Here is a 16,381-nt window from a genome sequence, read left to right on the forward strand (position 1 = left end):
CAAATTATTGCAAGTTTCTAAGGGAATCTTATTCCAAACAGCTTGGAATTGCTCGTAAGGCTGATTTTTAGTACCAGTACGTTGAGTTACAATTTTTTTCTTGGCTTCGTACCATAAGTATTCGATTGGGCTTAGGTCTGGCCTGTTTACGGGCCAATCTAGTACCGTCACTGACTGCTGCGCTAGAAACGATTTGACGGACTGCGCCTTATGTTTTGGGTCTTTATCGTGTTGGTACGTCCACAATCCTGACAACACTTCTTCAGCATACAGTATTCTAATATTTATTTATATTGAAACTAGTCTAGTTTTCCTTCAATTTTTTTATAGGCCCTACTCCATGTCCTGAAAAACAGCCCGAGATTTGAATATGGCCTCCTCCATGTTTTATCACCTGCTTCTTTGTATATTCTGGATTAATGGCCGACTTTTTTGGCCGTCGCACATATTGTCTGCCATCTGATGAAATCAAATGTATCTTGGTCTCGTCAGAAAGTGCCAATGTCCATATTTCCTTGCGAACGCCAATCTTGCTTGTTTGTGTTCTTTCTTCAGTAACGGAACTCTCCGTGTAACTCTTCCGGCCCGAATGGGCCGGCTCGACCGGATAAATACCACGTTCTCACAGAAAACCGGCGTGAACAGCGCTTGCGCTGTGTTTCGCCGAGTGAGTGAGTTTACCGGAGGCCCAATCCATGGACACTCGCAACATCAGAGGTGCTGCAGGTGCGTTGCTGGCCTTTTAAGAGGGAATAGGGTAATAGGGGAGGTTAGGGAAGGGAAGGGATAGGGGAGGGTAGGAAAGGGAATAGGGTAGGCCCTATTCCCTTTCCTACCCTCCCCTATGTTGCGAGTGTCCATGGGCGACGGTAGTTGCTTTCCATCAGGTGACCCGTTTGCTCGTTTGACCCTTATTACATTAAAAAAAATAAAAATCCCTAATTAGTTGTCCACGTATTAGTCAATAATGAGAAAATAGCAATAACGTAATTTACTTAAAAAATAGCGATGTCAAGTAGCTATTTCCTTTTCTGACCACAAAATATTAAGAGTGCTAATCAATTTACTTGTTGTCAATTGTAAAAACTTCAAAGCTACTTTGAGAAAGGGTTTCTCGGCCTTTTGAGAAACACGTGCGTTTTCGTGATATAGCGTCCCTAATTAGTTGGCCACGACTGTATATAGATTATGAGATACTAGATGACCCATTGAATTTCATATTACCATTAGTAAAATCATTTTCCCGATCCTAAAGGCACCATTTATAAAAAAACCGGCCAAGTGCGAGTCGGACTCGCGCACCGAGGGTTCCGTACAAAGATCTAAGTATTTGATATGAATTTCAACTTGATAGCTCTACGCGTTCATGAGGAAAAAAGTAATAAGTTTATATTTATTAAAAAATATATATTTTGTAATGTAACTAAAAATTTAAGGTTTTCGGAATTTTTCCTTTATGTGTGCTATAAAACGTTGCTTCATGCCAAATTTCAAGATTCTAGGTCGACTGGAAGTACCCTTTAGGTTTTGATTCCCTTGCGAGTACTTGCGAGTTTCAAAATATGCAGCTTAAATTGCTGTTTCTTTTGATTGCGTTGACATAGAAGTTTGATTTTGTTACAGCTTAAAGGTATTATAGACCTGAGTATTTGGTATGAATTTCAATTTAATACCTCTACGCGTTTATGAGGAAATGGGTAGTAAGTTTTAAATTATTAAAAAAAAATATATTATGTGATGTAACTAAAAATTTATGGTTTTCGTAATTTTTCCTTTATCTATGCTATAAGACGTTGCTTCGTACCAAATTTCAAGATTCTGAGTTCACGGGAAGCACCCTGTAGGTTTTGATTCCCTTGCAAGTGTCGAAAATTTGCGGCATAAACGGCTGTATCTTTTGATTGCGTTGGCTTAGAAGTTTGATTTCTTCACAGCTTCAAGGGACAGTAGACCTGAGTAATTGATATAAATTTCAGCTTTATACCTCCACGCGTTCCTGAGAAAAAGGGTCTTGACAGACGGACAGACGGACAACAAAGTGATCCTATAAGGGTTCCGTTTTTTCCTTTTGAGGTACGGAACCCTAAAAAAAAACTAAAATGTTCAAATTGTTAGCCCCTTATCCACTTGCGTCGTAAATTCTGAAATGTCATGGTCAGGATCACACTAATCTAAATTCTAAATACGTCCTTCATACATTATAACATTAGTAAAAGAGATTTTGTGAATTGGAACGGAAATAGGGTTCACTTCCGGTGCGAGGCTACTTCGTTGGTTTTTTGTATAAAGTTTGTATGAATGATTCATCGAACGTGTATTATTGCGAAGAGTTATTTTTATTTATTGACGAGCTTAGCTTCGTTCGCGTTAAGAAGTATTATTATATACAAACTTTCAGCCCCTATTTTAACCCCTTGGAGGCGGAATTGATCAAAATCCTTTCTTAGCGGATGCCTCCGTTATAATATCTACCTTTTTTTTTTTTTTTGCATGTCAAATTTTGGCCCGATCGGTCCAGTGGTTTGGGCTGTGCGTTGATAGATCACCATGTCAGTCAGTCACCTTTGAGTTTTATATAAATAGATAACTTTTTTCAGCGATTTTTCCAGCGTAAAATATTTCTGCAATACAAATTTTGTTTCCATTTTTATTCCCTTAAAGGATGCAATTTCAAAAAGTATAAAAATTGTACTTTTGTTTTAATCACCCGTTTTCACGAACACAAAAGTTATAATTTTTTTTTTGTTGTGATTAACTCCATAGGTGCACTGACATTTAATAAAAGGCTATAATAATATTATTAAATTAGCTAATCTGTAGACCATATTGTAAAAGACAGGCCTATTGAGGCAGAACGTATATTTCACGTAGGCTTTTCAGGTTCCCTTACATACCTTTTCCTTTAGATATGAGAAATCATGTGCGCAAAGTTTTTTATAAAACCCTGCGTAGATACAAACTCACCATTGCAATTACAGAACTTCTGTCCACTGGGACTACTTTGTTGTATAATATAAAAGTTTTCGCACATAAATCACTTGTAGTTTGACATAATATAATTATAGGCATCATCATCATCATCTAGTGCCCTCTTCATGTCGAAGTTCGGCGGTCAGCAGGTTGAATACATACCGGTCTTGGGCTAATTTCTTTAGTTGTGGGTAGGGGCCAGGATCAAAGAAATAATAATAATAATAATACGTTTATTGATATCCCAAAAACTTACATCTTGTTTACAGGCAATGAATATTGTACACAAATTAGGATTTAAACTCGGATGGCACAGGTTGGTTGATCTCAGAAATCGAAACTATTATAATGTGATATCGGAGTCAGTGATTCTCACAGTTGAGGCGGTTGTAAAAGAAGTACAATCCAATGTTCATGTTATTATAATTTTATAGTCTATCATGTTTTGGGTTTAGTAAAGAAATACTTTTAGATATTATATATTAAATGTAAAACATAGGCTAGAGTTAAGGATAAAAAGGTCATTTTGTGTGTGTGTGTGTGTCATGTGTGTGTGTGTGTGTGTGTGTGTGTGTGTGTGTGTGTGTGTACGTGTGTGTAGCCCGACAGTGTCTTGGGTTCAGTAAGTAAAAACTGCTATGGTGCAAGAATTAGAGATGTTGTGTGTTTGTGTGGGTACTAAGTATATTAAATGTATGCTACATTTATTTTCATGTCATCATGATTCATATCTAGGGTGCAAATATTTGTGATAAGGGAATCAACTCTTTGACTTTTAACACATAAGACCTAATACATTGTGTCATGGTGCGAGTCTGTGTGTATGTGAGTGTGTGTGTGTATGTGAGTGTGTGTGTATGTGAGTGTGTGTGTGTGTATGTGAGTGTGTGTGTATGTGTGTGTGTGTGTGTGTTAGAGTGTAGACTCGAAATCTTTGTTTAGCTTAGGTAAGAATAATTTCACTTTTAATTAATAACTTAGTATGTTCCTATTTAGGAAGAATGAAAACTCAACACTAACGCTGCGACACAGTTTTGTTTTTAGCAACATTTCCAGGAGCAGGGGGATTTAGTGGGGCGCAGCCCCCCCATTTAGTGGCCGGGGGCAAACTCGGAATCTCTATGTTTAGCTTACGTCAGAATAATTTCACTTTTAATTAATAACTTAGTATGTTCCGAACAAATGAGAATGAAAACTAAACACTAACGCCGCGACACAGTTTTGATTTAGCAACATTTTCTGGAGCGGGGGGTTTGGGGGGGGCGCAGCCCCCCCTAGTAGTGGCCGGGGCAAACTCGGAATCTCTATGTTTAGCTTACGTCAGAATAATTTCACTTTTAATTAATAACTTAGTATGTTCCTAACAAATGAGAATGTAAACAACATCTGGTCCATTCCTTTATGTCATCGATCCATTTTCTTCTTGGTCTACCAGGTGGTCTCTTTTCCGGAAATCTACCCTCTATGATCAACCGTATAAACTCGTATTGGGATCCTCTTTGTAGGTGATCAGAAAAAGAGACCTTTCTTTGGATGATGATATTTCGGTTCCCGCGCTTTAAATAGATTCTGCGCAATGGAGTTATCTAGTACAAAATAAACAAACATCTATTACCATTTTAATTCGGAATGTAACGAAAACAAAACATGTCAAAAAGACATCCCTATACATGGCTATTTAGATGTAAATCTATGGTAAACATGTTGGGTTAAATTGAATTTAAGACCCTTAAGGGTTAAGAAATAAGTTGTGTTAAAGTGCAAAAGGTATCATAAAAAATATACATAGAAGCGGAAGAGACATATTATATTATATAGAAGCTTTTCAAACAAAAGGCATAATATTGTTATGCGGCGACTGAATCAAGAAATTCAGTAACGAAAAAAACCTAACATTCGTCTAACGTCGTTTCAGTTCAGGGGACTTCGGCGTGTGGCTCGGGGTGCGGTTTTGCTAGATTAGGACACGGTGTTTCTTTGCGTACAACTAGACGTATGCGAATTATAATTAGGGGGCGTCCACAAATTAGTGAGGTGTTTATGGGGGGGGGGAGGTGGTCTAGTCAAATCTCATCTAATCTCACGTTGGGGAGAGGGGGGGTCTCGGCAAATCTCACGTAATTTTTTTCTTAACAAAATAATATTACATTTTGGTCCTTTGTTTCTTTTTTTGCTTTCAGTAAATACATAATATTATACAACAGACTTACATTTGTCACAATCACAACACACCTCTGGAGTCTGGAGAAAAGACAAAATCTTCAGTGATGACCGTTACTTTAACGTTGGGGTTCTAACACAATATAAATACGGTATATACAGTAGCACAATTAAGCCCTGTTCTTCGAAATGTATTCGCGCAACGCAGATACAAGTTTACCTTGTTTAATTGTTCAAGCGTAGCGTAGGGTTGCCCAAAATAAAAAAGCATCATTTAAAACGCATTATTTTCCAAGCTGTATGTGCCAAGCTATTTAAATTCACTTATATGGAATTGCACAACACGTTTTATACAAGAAATACGTTACAAATCGTTCCACTACGAATAGGACTTAGACGTCGCGGGAACGAAATATTTTGTATTCAGCAACTAGAATGTCGTGCATTTTCACTATTTGTGAAATGTAAAACTAGTTTCGATACCAATAACGATCTACGTTTGAAAGCTGCAACTTAAAATTCATTTTATCTATACTGCCTGACTGGTGAGACATGTTCGTTGTTCAATACTTAAGGAGAGTAAGTACTCTGTACTCGATTCTCATTATAATTAAGTACGCAATAAAATTAGGTACTTAATTTTTGTCTGAATTTCCCTTTTAATAAATGAATCATGGACACTAAGTAAATTACGCGGCTAGGCCAGTAGGCTTACTATGCGGCCGGCGCGGCGACGTGCGCCACCAAAGAAACACCGCGCCACTACCCTTTCCCGCGCGCGGTGTCAATGCGTTGGGTAACTAATTATTTAACTTTAAACTACTACATTCACTCAGTGATTAATTGATATTTTTTATCTAATACAAGCTCTCCCGGCAAACGTTGTTTTGCCATAAAATGATTTTCCCTGTTTTTCTGCTTTTCTCTTGAAGTTTTTTCTGATTTTTTATTCTATAGACCTCACAGAACCCGAGACCTTTCCAACAAATGAAAACCGTGAAAATCAGTTAGTGCGTTCTGGAGTTATAGCGTCAGGAAGGAAAACCCAACTTATTTTTATTTATAAGACTAGCTGTTGCCCGCGACTTCGTCTGCGTTAACATAGTATAATAACAAAGATGGATAGTCCGCTAACAAATATGAAAAAAGTAAAATATAACCTCCTCCTTTTGGGAAATCGGTTAAAAAGTAGCCTAAGTTACACCTTACTACATCAGTTACCTACCAAAAAAAAAGTCCCGGCAAAATATCTCCAGCCGTTTCAGAGATTAGCCGGAACAAACAGACAGACAGACAGACAGACAGACAGACAGACATACAGACAAAAATTGTAAAAAATGTTGTTTTGGTGTATGTATCGTATAATATAGATTCATATGCATGTGGTAAAAAACGGTTCTTTCAATATTACAAACAGACACTCCAATTTTATTTATATGTATATAGATAATAGCTAAATATCACGCCCTCGAGTATAAAACATGTATCACCAGTCACGCAGTATAGTAAGCTTGGTAGCTAGGTAGCATTTGAGATTAGGTGGTAGGTGGTAACTGGTAACATTCGCAAAGACGATGATAAGACTTTTCAACTAAGTAACTACGTTGGAAAACATCTAGTAATGATATAATATTGTCTAAAGACTAAGTTAGAACTGCCAGTCTCAAATGTATTTGTGCTAACCTGTGCCAACCTACGAATAATAAAAACTAAGGAATCGTAACTCCCATACTATTACCGTTTTAAAGGTTCCTTTTGATCTGTCATGTAACGTCAGCGTAGTACCGCTCAAGGTCACCTAAATATTGCAAATGTATTGAAATGTGTACCTAAGGTACACTTTTTTGACAAGTATAATTGGACGCTGTTAAGCATTCGTGTTCTAACCCACACAAAAATTACATATTGAGTTATAAATGCAGTTATGTTCTGTAGATGATTTAGAACAAAACTGCATTCAAAATTTAACAACAAAAAAATTGTGGGTTAGGACACTAATGCTTAACAGCGACCAATTATTGTGGAGCATGTTTTTTGACGGAGTTACTTTTCCTTAGTTTTTATTATTCGTAGGTGCTAACTTTTGTGTTACTCTAGCGAAGTATCAAGTAAATAAAACACCTGGTGGAAATAACAAAGCAAATCGCTAAGAATCTGTCATTGTTTGGTCACCAACTTCAAACATTACTTACTACAATCCATTTAGTGATATTTTACCTCTAATGTGACTCTTATTCGACTATAGAAAGCCCAATTTTGTACGAACTTTGAGATTAAATGAGTGTAAACGGCATGTGTTTTCGAGAATTGACAATATCTGACACTTCATTGTCAATCGCGGTTATGTATGGAAAATGACAAGTTTTTGACAGGGAGTCAATGACCGCTAGCGACAAGCTAGCCCGAGTGGAGTATAGCTGTCAAAATATTATATTCCAGAATAGTGAGACAAGTTGCAATTGATAATTTTCTAAGCAAATTTTGTGGCGAGAAAGAGAAAGATCAGACGCAGGACCGACTTCTTATATGCCCATCCGACGCATAATTCACTTGTCAGAAAAACAAGACGTGATCAACCTGCATTGTACATTGTACAAACCAAACTTAGAAATAACAAGTTTCCAACGTGGAAACGAACCCTCCACCCCCCTACCACAGAATAGATAGTAGTACAAGTACCTCTACCATCGACCACCGAGTCAAGCCACGCGCTCTAAGCCTCTGGACCAAGTAGGCGTCAGTCTTAACTTTAGATTATATTGCAAGTGACAGCTACTATAAACCAAAACACGGACTACGTTTAATAGTTAATACAAATACGGGTAAAGGTTACTCTTAAAGTTATACGGATTTTGCTAACTGTAACAAAGGGTTTCGGTGGTTAGATTTTGCTTTGAACAGAGCATATAAAACTAGCACCGAGCTTATAATATTATTTAGGGAATGTTGGGATAAATCATAAAGATAATCTATTTCTAAATTTCTTTACTTACTACTAAAAATGCCTAGACGTTGTTGTGTTTTTGTTTGACCAGACGAATGTTTTTTTTTTTGTGAAAAGTTCTTGAGAAGCGAAGAGCACTTTTTTCGGAATAGGTAATAATCAAAACTTCCTAAGACGGAGAGGAACTAAACTACACTTTTATTTAATTATGAATCAAGATATTTTCAAAAAATTTCAACTAAAGTGTTCTTATTATTAAAGCGAACGGAATCGAGAACCAATTTATTTTTATGCGCATTTTCAGTTATAAAACTGTGACAGTTTTATTATTGTTCCATTTCTAGGCGGCAGTCCAAATCAGTCTTGTTAAAGCTACTATTGAACTGCAAATATTCTGTCGCACAAAAGACCTCGTACACGTGTACTTCTGAGTTCTGACAGCAAAGTGATATAAGTAACGATTTCATGAAAATATAACACAAAGTCCTGTTAGAGGCAAAGTGACAACATTGAGCAAACATTTCACAAAAATAAAATTATTTTAGTAGCTGTTGTTTCAAGCAATTCTGTTTATAGCTTAGTTTTACTGGAAATATTTCTTATTGAAGCTGTTTAATCGCAAAGATTGTCAAGAAATAAGTTTACTACGCGGAAGCATAGTAGCTGCGTCCCGTTACTCGAATTACGTCTGTACCAAATTTCATTGAAATCGGTTCGTTAAAATCGGTTAAGCGGAATGAACAGATATAAAATGCTCACTTTCGTATTAAAACCTTTCTGAAACCTCCGTCAATATTAAATTATACATGTTAAACCACCAAATTAGAATTATTTTGTACCACCAGATTAGAATTGTTTAGTACCATAAAATAATGTTTATTTGTGTGTAAAAACTATTTCAGTTGAGATTCGACAATGATTAATAGCGGGACTATTTTTAAACTCACCTTGCTGGTACTCTATTTAAGTGCTCACAACTAAACATTTATAAATATGTAATTAAAAATGAAAGAATTTTAGATATAAGGTAAGGCCAGATACATTGCAACTGATGGTAACGTATACATTTTCATTCCGAGTGAAAAGTTACTTTACTCTGGTATATTTTCTTGTTACAATATTTTAAATTTTCTCCTTCTTATAACTAAGACTATAAACATTTAATTTTATAGTGATAAAACCAAATTAGGACATGAATATAAGACTAAGGAGGTTGACATTTCAACCAGCTACAAAGAAGATTATTTAAAACTAAAGAACATAATTGGAAAATCCCGGTTTAAGCGACAATTGTACGCGAATAAAAAGCTCAGTTGCCGTCTAAATCTGAATTTAACTGACCTATTTCCATTATTCAGAGTGACGCGAGACATCGGAGGAACGTAAAACATTATTGATTACAAACAAACAGACAGCCACAATCGTTCACGGACCGCCGTGAAATATTACCGCGATAAAATTCTAAAACAAAAAAATACGTTTTTTGAGTTATCACACTTCGATTGCTGTTTGCTCTCGTGGGTCAACACTTCTGTGGTAAATTACCTGTGAAGCACTGATATGGTTTAACGATACATTCCATAAATACTTACCTAAAGAAATTTAAAAAATCTAATACATACTTACAAAATGCTGATTCGGCAAATGTTGTTTTTAACCGGCTTCAAAAAGGTGGAGGTTACTTAATTTGGTCGTATAATATAATATTATGTAATTTTTTATCTGTTCGCAGATTACTTCACTTGATGATCATTAGGGTTCCGTAGTCAAAGGATAAAAACGGAACCCTATTACTGAGACTTCGATGTCTGTCCGTCTGTCTCTCTGTCCGTCTGTCCGTCTATCCGTCTGTCTCCAGGCTGTATCAATAATGGCAACAGGTAGGTACTTGAATTTTTCTCAAAGTCCTTAGTTTATGTGCACTTTAATATTTAATAATAATATTAAAATAATTTAAAAAATTAAGGGGGCTCCCATAGAAAAAATACAAATTTTGGAATAATTTAGCTCTATAATGGTACGGAACCCTACGTGCGCGAGTCCAGTCCACCTAAATATAGCTTCCGCAATAATTAACTAATATTATAACGAAATTAATATTATGATTTCACTAGTTAGTATTAATAATTATCAAAATTTTGATTTGACTCATATATATACGGGACCCTTCTTAAGCCGTGTCAGGACACACTTCTAGTTAATTTATTACTATTAGGAGTATTTCAGTAGTCTAAATAAAACAATGGATGTTTGAGGAGAAAGCTCTTTTAATTCCTTACACGCGACATCCATATTGCTATATAATGCCCATTACGAAATGAAATCTTAATAAAGCTTAGGCCAAACCTACGCGACCAGGCGACTGCGAAGCGGAGCGTCATTTGTCAAATGTGTTTTTTGTACAAAACACACATTTGACAACTTGACGCTCCGCTTTGCAGTCGCCTGGTCGCGTAGGTTTGGCCTAAGCTTTAGTAGCCCATTTTCTAGTTGGGAAGAAAAGGTGTAAAACTTGATCGAAAATTCGTAAGACGGCAAAAAAGCAGATCAATATTCTTACTAAGAAGGTGTATAGTGTATACCTCATTTGATTGTTGTTTCGTTTATCTCACGGAAACCATACAATTTTTCGGGCTCAATAGTATCCAAGAATCTTACCAAATTTCATCTAAATTTGGTTCAGAGGTTGAGGAGACAGACAGACACACTTTCAGATTTATAATATTAGTATAGATGCAAATTTTTATTAAAAATAAAATATTTTGTTTTCGTTTACAGAACAAGCTGTCAGGCCTCATCTGCTTTTCGTCGCGTCAAAACGACTCATGTTTTATTCATCATTATAATTTCAGTTCGATCGGAGAGTTCTTAAGAATTTCATCAATACATAGGAGTTTTATGATTCTCAGGGGGAAAACCTTCGACGAGGCTGGGATTATTAGAAATATCAAATCGGGGCTACCCTGCTATCGGCTTACCTTTTTCAACAGTTTATAAATTGTGCTGATAAGTCAACGTTCAAATATGTGTATATTAAAGAAAGTGGTGCTAGTTACTCTGTTTGTAACTCTAAAACAGCTGAAACGATTTGGCTGAAACGTGCTGGCTAGATATTCGCAGCCCGTTCGGCTACGAGCATTGTTACTAAAGACTTACTTTACAGTTAAATAGCTTTGTCCACACTGTGCTTTTTTCAGTTCGTCAAGGGCATGCGTTATAGCACAGTCAACAGCGAACGTGAGGCATGCCCGCGACGCATGCCCTCTGACCGTATCCAAAACTTCAAAAATGACAATATTGGTGTTGCGTTCGCGCCAAGCGGCAAAGCGCCAATATGAGAGTTGATTACAAAAAAAAAAAAAGGATACATACAGCTGAACGTATAACCTCCTCCTTTTTGGATTGAAGATGAAAGTGCACAGTGAGGACATAGCTAAACACCAGTGAGGCCGTAGCCAAAGTCTCTTTCGTTAAAAACGATGACGAAATTCGTTATCAAAATGTATGAGATTTGACATTAGTCTTCGCAAGCGAAATGTCATTTAGCGATGACTTATGTCAAACCGCATACATTTTGATAACGAATTTCGTCATCGTTTTTAACGAAAGATACTTTGTCGGGGGCTGTGCTTCATGTGGGAGCTTCTTTTGAATGTCATATTAATTATATTATACTCATCTTGTAAAAGATAGGATGAAGTGTCAATTCTTGAATTTTTTTACCTGATTTTTATATCACGACTAGATGTCGCCCGCAAACTCTGTTGCGTCAAAATTCGTTTATCGTTCTGTTACACCCTTAAGTTGTTAGGTGTTTAGCTGACTAGACCTTAAGTCTTGTCAGCACTATCATTCTAGTATATTAGGTCCCCAACGGTTAGACCTCCAGTCTTCAATCCGCCGTCTCACTAGAGGAACCTCTCCTCATCTATTACGATATCTTTTGTGAAGTCTCCTCGTTTGTATTCTAATATTCTATAATTTCTAAGTCTTTGTGAATTTTAATAAAGTGTGTTAGTAAAAACCTTTTTTTAAAACTCTTAATACAAGGCCCCGTATAACATTGGTGGCAGCGGTGGGATGATTAAGTGCATCCCCGGTAACGTCTCCGAAAATCCGTGAAAATACGTGAAAATCCGCAAAAATCCGTGAAAATCCGGAAAATAGCGAAAACACACGACCACTTCGTGATAAACCTAGTGAATTCCTGTAAAATCAGTGGAAAAGTGAGTGAATATTCTATGAAAAATTAAAAGCATATAAGTGTAGTGAAAAGAAAAATCTGTGTGAGAAATCACACCACGCCGCTGCAGCTGTGAGCCGTTTCGCTGAGTCTACGTCTGGCCAGTCATGCTTCTTATCGCCGTGCACATAATCGCCTGCTCTATGAGATTGTAAGTCTTTAGTCACTGTTTCTCAATCTGTTATTCAAATTCTGTTACATTTTATTTTATTTTTAAGACATATAAGTTAAATTAAACTAGTCCTTCTCGTCTATGGCACCCGAAACAAGTAAATCAACTGAGCCTGCTAAAGCTCCAAAACTTATAATGCCGGCTGTAGAGTTAAATATCCTAATTAAATTCATTGGCAAATTCGACGGGAGTAGAGATAAACTAAACCCGTTCTTAAGTAACTGCAACAACGCATTAGGATTAGCTAACGAAGAGCAAAAGAAAATAATATTCAAATACATACTTAGTAGATTAGAAGGTCGCGCAGAGGCCGCTGCAAATATTAAAGAATTCAGTGAATGGAGTCAGTTAGAGGAATTTTTGAAAACGCAGTTTGGGGAGAAAAAACATTACACACACCTCCTCACCGAAATGCAAAATTGCAAGCAAGGTAGTAACGAATCGGTCAACCAGTTTTCCCTCAGAGTTGAGAGTTGTTTGAGCAAACTATTGACAGAAATAAATATTTCGATACCGACCAAAAAGAAAGCCGAGCTAGCCGGCCGAGTCGCTGCAATGGAAGACTTAGCGCTACATACTTTTATAACGGGACTAAATCCAAACATATCAACAGTAGTTAGATGCCGCGAGCCAGAGAACCTTAACGAAGCCATAAACATAGCAATATCCGAAGAAAAAATTTATTATGCCACAAAGAAATCAAACCCGAGTCCAAATTTTACTAGCAATTATCGCAATCATGTCCCTAATAACAATAGAAACTTTCAGCCAAGAAATTCATTTAATAATAATAATTTTAGAAAAGATCAATATGTGCCCCGTCACGACTCAAATAATTCTCCCAATCTTGTGTGTAGGTATTGTAAACATCCAGGGCACACTATCGAAAATTGTCGCAAACGGCAATTCAATAACAGCAGAAATAATCACTATAATAATCCGGGGCCATCCAGACCTAACCCAGTTCACTTCACACAAGACCTTGCCAATTCTCACACGTTTGATAACAATACGACTTATAATAATGATAACTCTTATGACGAAGTAGACAATGTAAAAAACTAAAGAGGGTCTCATCTAGGTGTCGTATGAGACACGGTAATACTGAAACCGACACCACTACTAAATCTTTTAATGCTAAGTCCACCGTATCATTTACAAACTCTTTAAAGAATAAAGGAAAATTCACTGAATCTTATTCAATTCCTAAGTCCACTGAATCTTTTAACGCTACCAAATCCACTGAATCAAATATTACTAAATCTTTAAATAATATCACTACTAAATCCTCTGTATCACTAAAAAACACTGAATCCTCTGAATCCAATTCTCCAAAATCCACTGTGCCTACTAAAACTGCTAACTCTACTAATTCCATGCTCATACAATCCTCACATACTAAATTGAAAGAAATTCTACTACCTACTAAACCTGAAAGTACTAAATCCGTAATTAATAATACTGAAAATCCTTTAGAAATTTATGAGATAAATACTAATATCACAAACAAAACACTGCCGCACGTATTACTTTATACTCAAACCTCTGACATTCCTCTAGCCCTCCTTGTGGACTCTGGTTCTGCCATTAGCTTACTAAAGAAAAACTCTATAATGAAACCGCAAAAACTTATACCAGAACAAATAAAAATAAAAGGTATTGATCCAGGAAAAGAAGTCACACATACACTCGGTCATTTTAATCTAAAACTATACGTATCTGATAATTTCAATCAATGTATCTCTAGTAAATTTCATGTTGTAGAAAATATTGACTTACCTTATGACGGCATTATTGGCAGTGACCTTATGAATTTATTCCGCTGTAATATTGATTATAACCGCGATATACTAAAAATAAAAAATCATGAAATTAAATTAAATTTTTATGAACCAACTTACCTCATCCCAGCTCGTACTGAGACAGTTATTGAATGTTCCGTCGTCAACCCCGAATTAAAAGAGGGTCTTATACTAGATCAAAAAATATCTAAAGATTTATTAATTGCTAATTGTCTAGTCACTGTAAAACCTAACAAAAGGATTAACTTATCCGTCGTGAATACTTCCGAATCTCCAGTACACATTAAATCAAATTTAAACTTAGTTCTTTTACCTTACATTTCTGATGACGTAAACAATGCTGACTCTCCTATATCTGTTAATTCCATTCACACTGCATCATATACAAATAGTTTTCAACGCACTCGAGAAGTGTTGAAACAATTACGAGTCTCCCATCTCAATAAAGAAGAAACAAATGCCCTATACAAACTCTGTTCCGATTATTCTGACATCTTTCACCTTCCCGGGGAACAACTCACATTTACAAACGCAGTTCGACATGAAATTAAAACCGTTTCTGATGCTCCAATTCACACTAAAACTTACCGTTTTCCAGAAATACATAAAGAAGAAGTAAATAAACAAATAAATGAAATGCTGCAACAAGGAATTATAGAACCATCATCATCTCCATGGTCGGCACCCATTTGGGTTGTCCCGAAAAAATTAGACGCATCCGGTAATCGTAAATGGCGAGTTGTCATCGACTATAGAAAATTAAATGACGTCACTATTGGTGACTCCTACCCCATACCAAATATAACAGAAATACTTGACCAATTAGGCAAAAGCCAGTATTTTAGCACCCTAGATCTTGCTTCTGGGTTCCACCAAATCGAAGTCTCCCCTGAAGATTCACCCAAAACTGCCTTCTCCGTTCCTCAGGGACATTACCAATTTAAACGCATGCCATTTGGGCTTAAAAATGCACCCTCAACGTTTCAACGTCTCATGAACACCACACTCTCAGGACTCCAAGGCCTACGCTGTTTCGTATATTTAGACGATATCGTAACGTATTCATCTGACCTTATTTCACAAATTCAGAATTTAACCGCAATATTTGATAGACTTCGAAAATATAACCTAAAATTGCAGCCGGACAAATGCGAGTTTCTCCGACGAGAGGTCGCATATCTCGGACACATAATTACTGAAAACGGCGTCAAACCTAACCCAGACAAAATCGAAGCGGTGACACAATTTCCGACACCTAAAACTCCTAAAGATGTAAAATCCTTTCTTGGCCTCGTCTCCTACTACCGCAGATTTATACCTGACTTTTCGATGACGGCAAAACCACTGACTTCTTTACTAAAAAAAGATGTAATATTCAAATGGGAAAATCAACAACAACTTGCATTTGATACCTTAAAACATAAACTTACCTCTGCTCCTGTTCTCTCCTACCCCGACTTTAATCTTCCTTTTATCCTCACCTGTGATGCCTCTGAGCACGCCATCGGTGCCGTACTATCTCAGGGTCAAGTAGGTAAAGACCGTCCTATAGCATTTGCCTCACGCACATTAAATAAAAGCGAAAGCCATTACACTGTAACTGAAAAGGAATTACTGGCAATAATATTCGGTTGTAAAATATTCCGCCCATACATTTATGGCCGAAAATTCACTATAGTCACAGATCACCAACCCCTAAAATGGCTCTTCAATCATTCAAATCATAACAGTAAACTTCAAAGGTGGCGCTTACAGCTTGAGGAATACGAATATGAAATAGTTTATCGTAAAGGCAGACTAAATTCAGCAGCTGACGCCTTATCGCGCTATCCTGTCAACCCTATCTTCCCAGATGATGATGATGCACAATTATTTCCCGAATTAATACCTCTGAATCCCGTTCAAGATCCTCTAGACTCTGTCCCATCTCCAAATAACATATTAGAAGAAATAGGCGCTCCACCGAATCCTGAACATAAAATTCCTGAACATAACAATAATGAAAACAACATAGTCCCTGAAAATTCTAATCCATTACCTGAAAATGAAACTTCACTAATACCTAATCCATCATTTGACGACGTCCTATC

At 36.6% G+C, this 16,381-nt stretch overlaps 1 protein-coding gene and 1 long non-coding RNA gene across 2 annotated transcripts in view; one reads left to right on the forward strand and one right to left on the reverse strand.

Moving 5' to 3' along the window:
• The window catches only part of LOC121735861 (atrial natriuretic peptide receptor 1), a 231,816-nt gene that overhangs the window by 155,552 nt on the left and 59,883 nt on the right, over window positions 1-16,381 (reverse strand). The window lies entirely within an intron of this gene.
• On the forward strand, window positions 3,574-14,465 carry LOC121735863. Its single transcript, XR_006036929.1, has 3 exons — window positions 3,574-3,652; window positions 7,570-7,573; window positions 14,454-14,465. It is a non-coding gene; the product is annotated as an uncharacterized LOC121735863 (long non-coding RNA).

This window comes from Aricia agestis, chromosome 18 (genome assembly GCF_905147365.1).
Source record: "Aricia agestis chromosome 18, ilAriAges1.1, whole genome shotgun sequence".
In the NCBI taxonomy this organism is placed as follows: domain Eukaryota; kingdom Metazoa; phylum Arthropoda; class Insecta; order Lepidoptera; family Lycaenidae; genus Aricia; species Aricia agestis.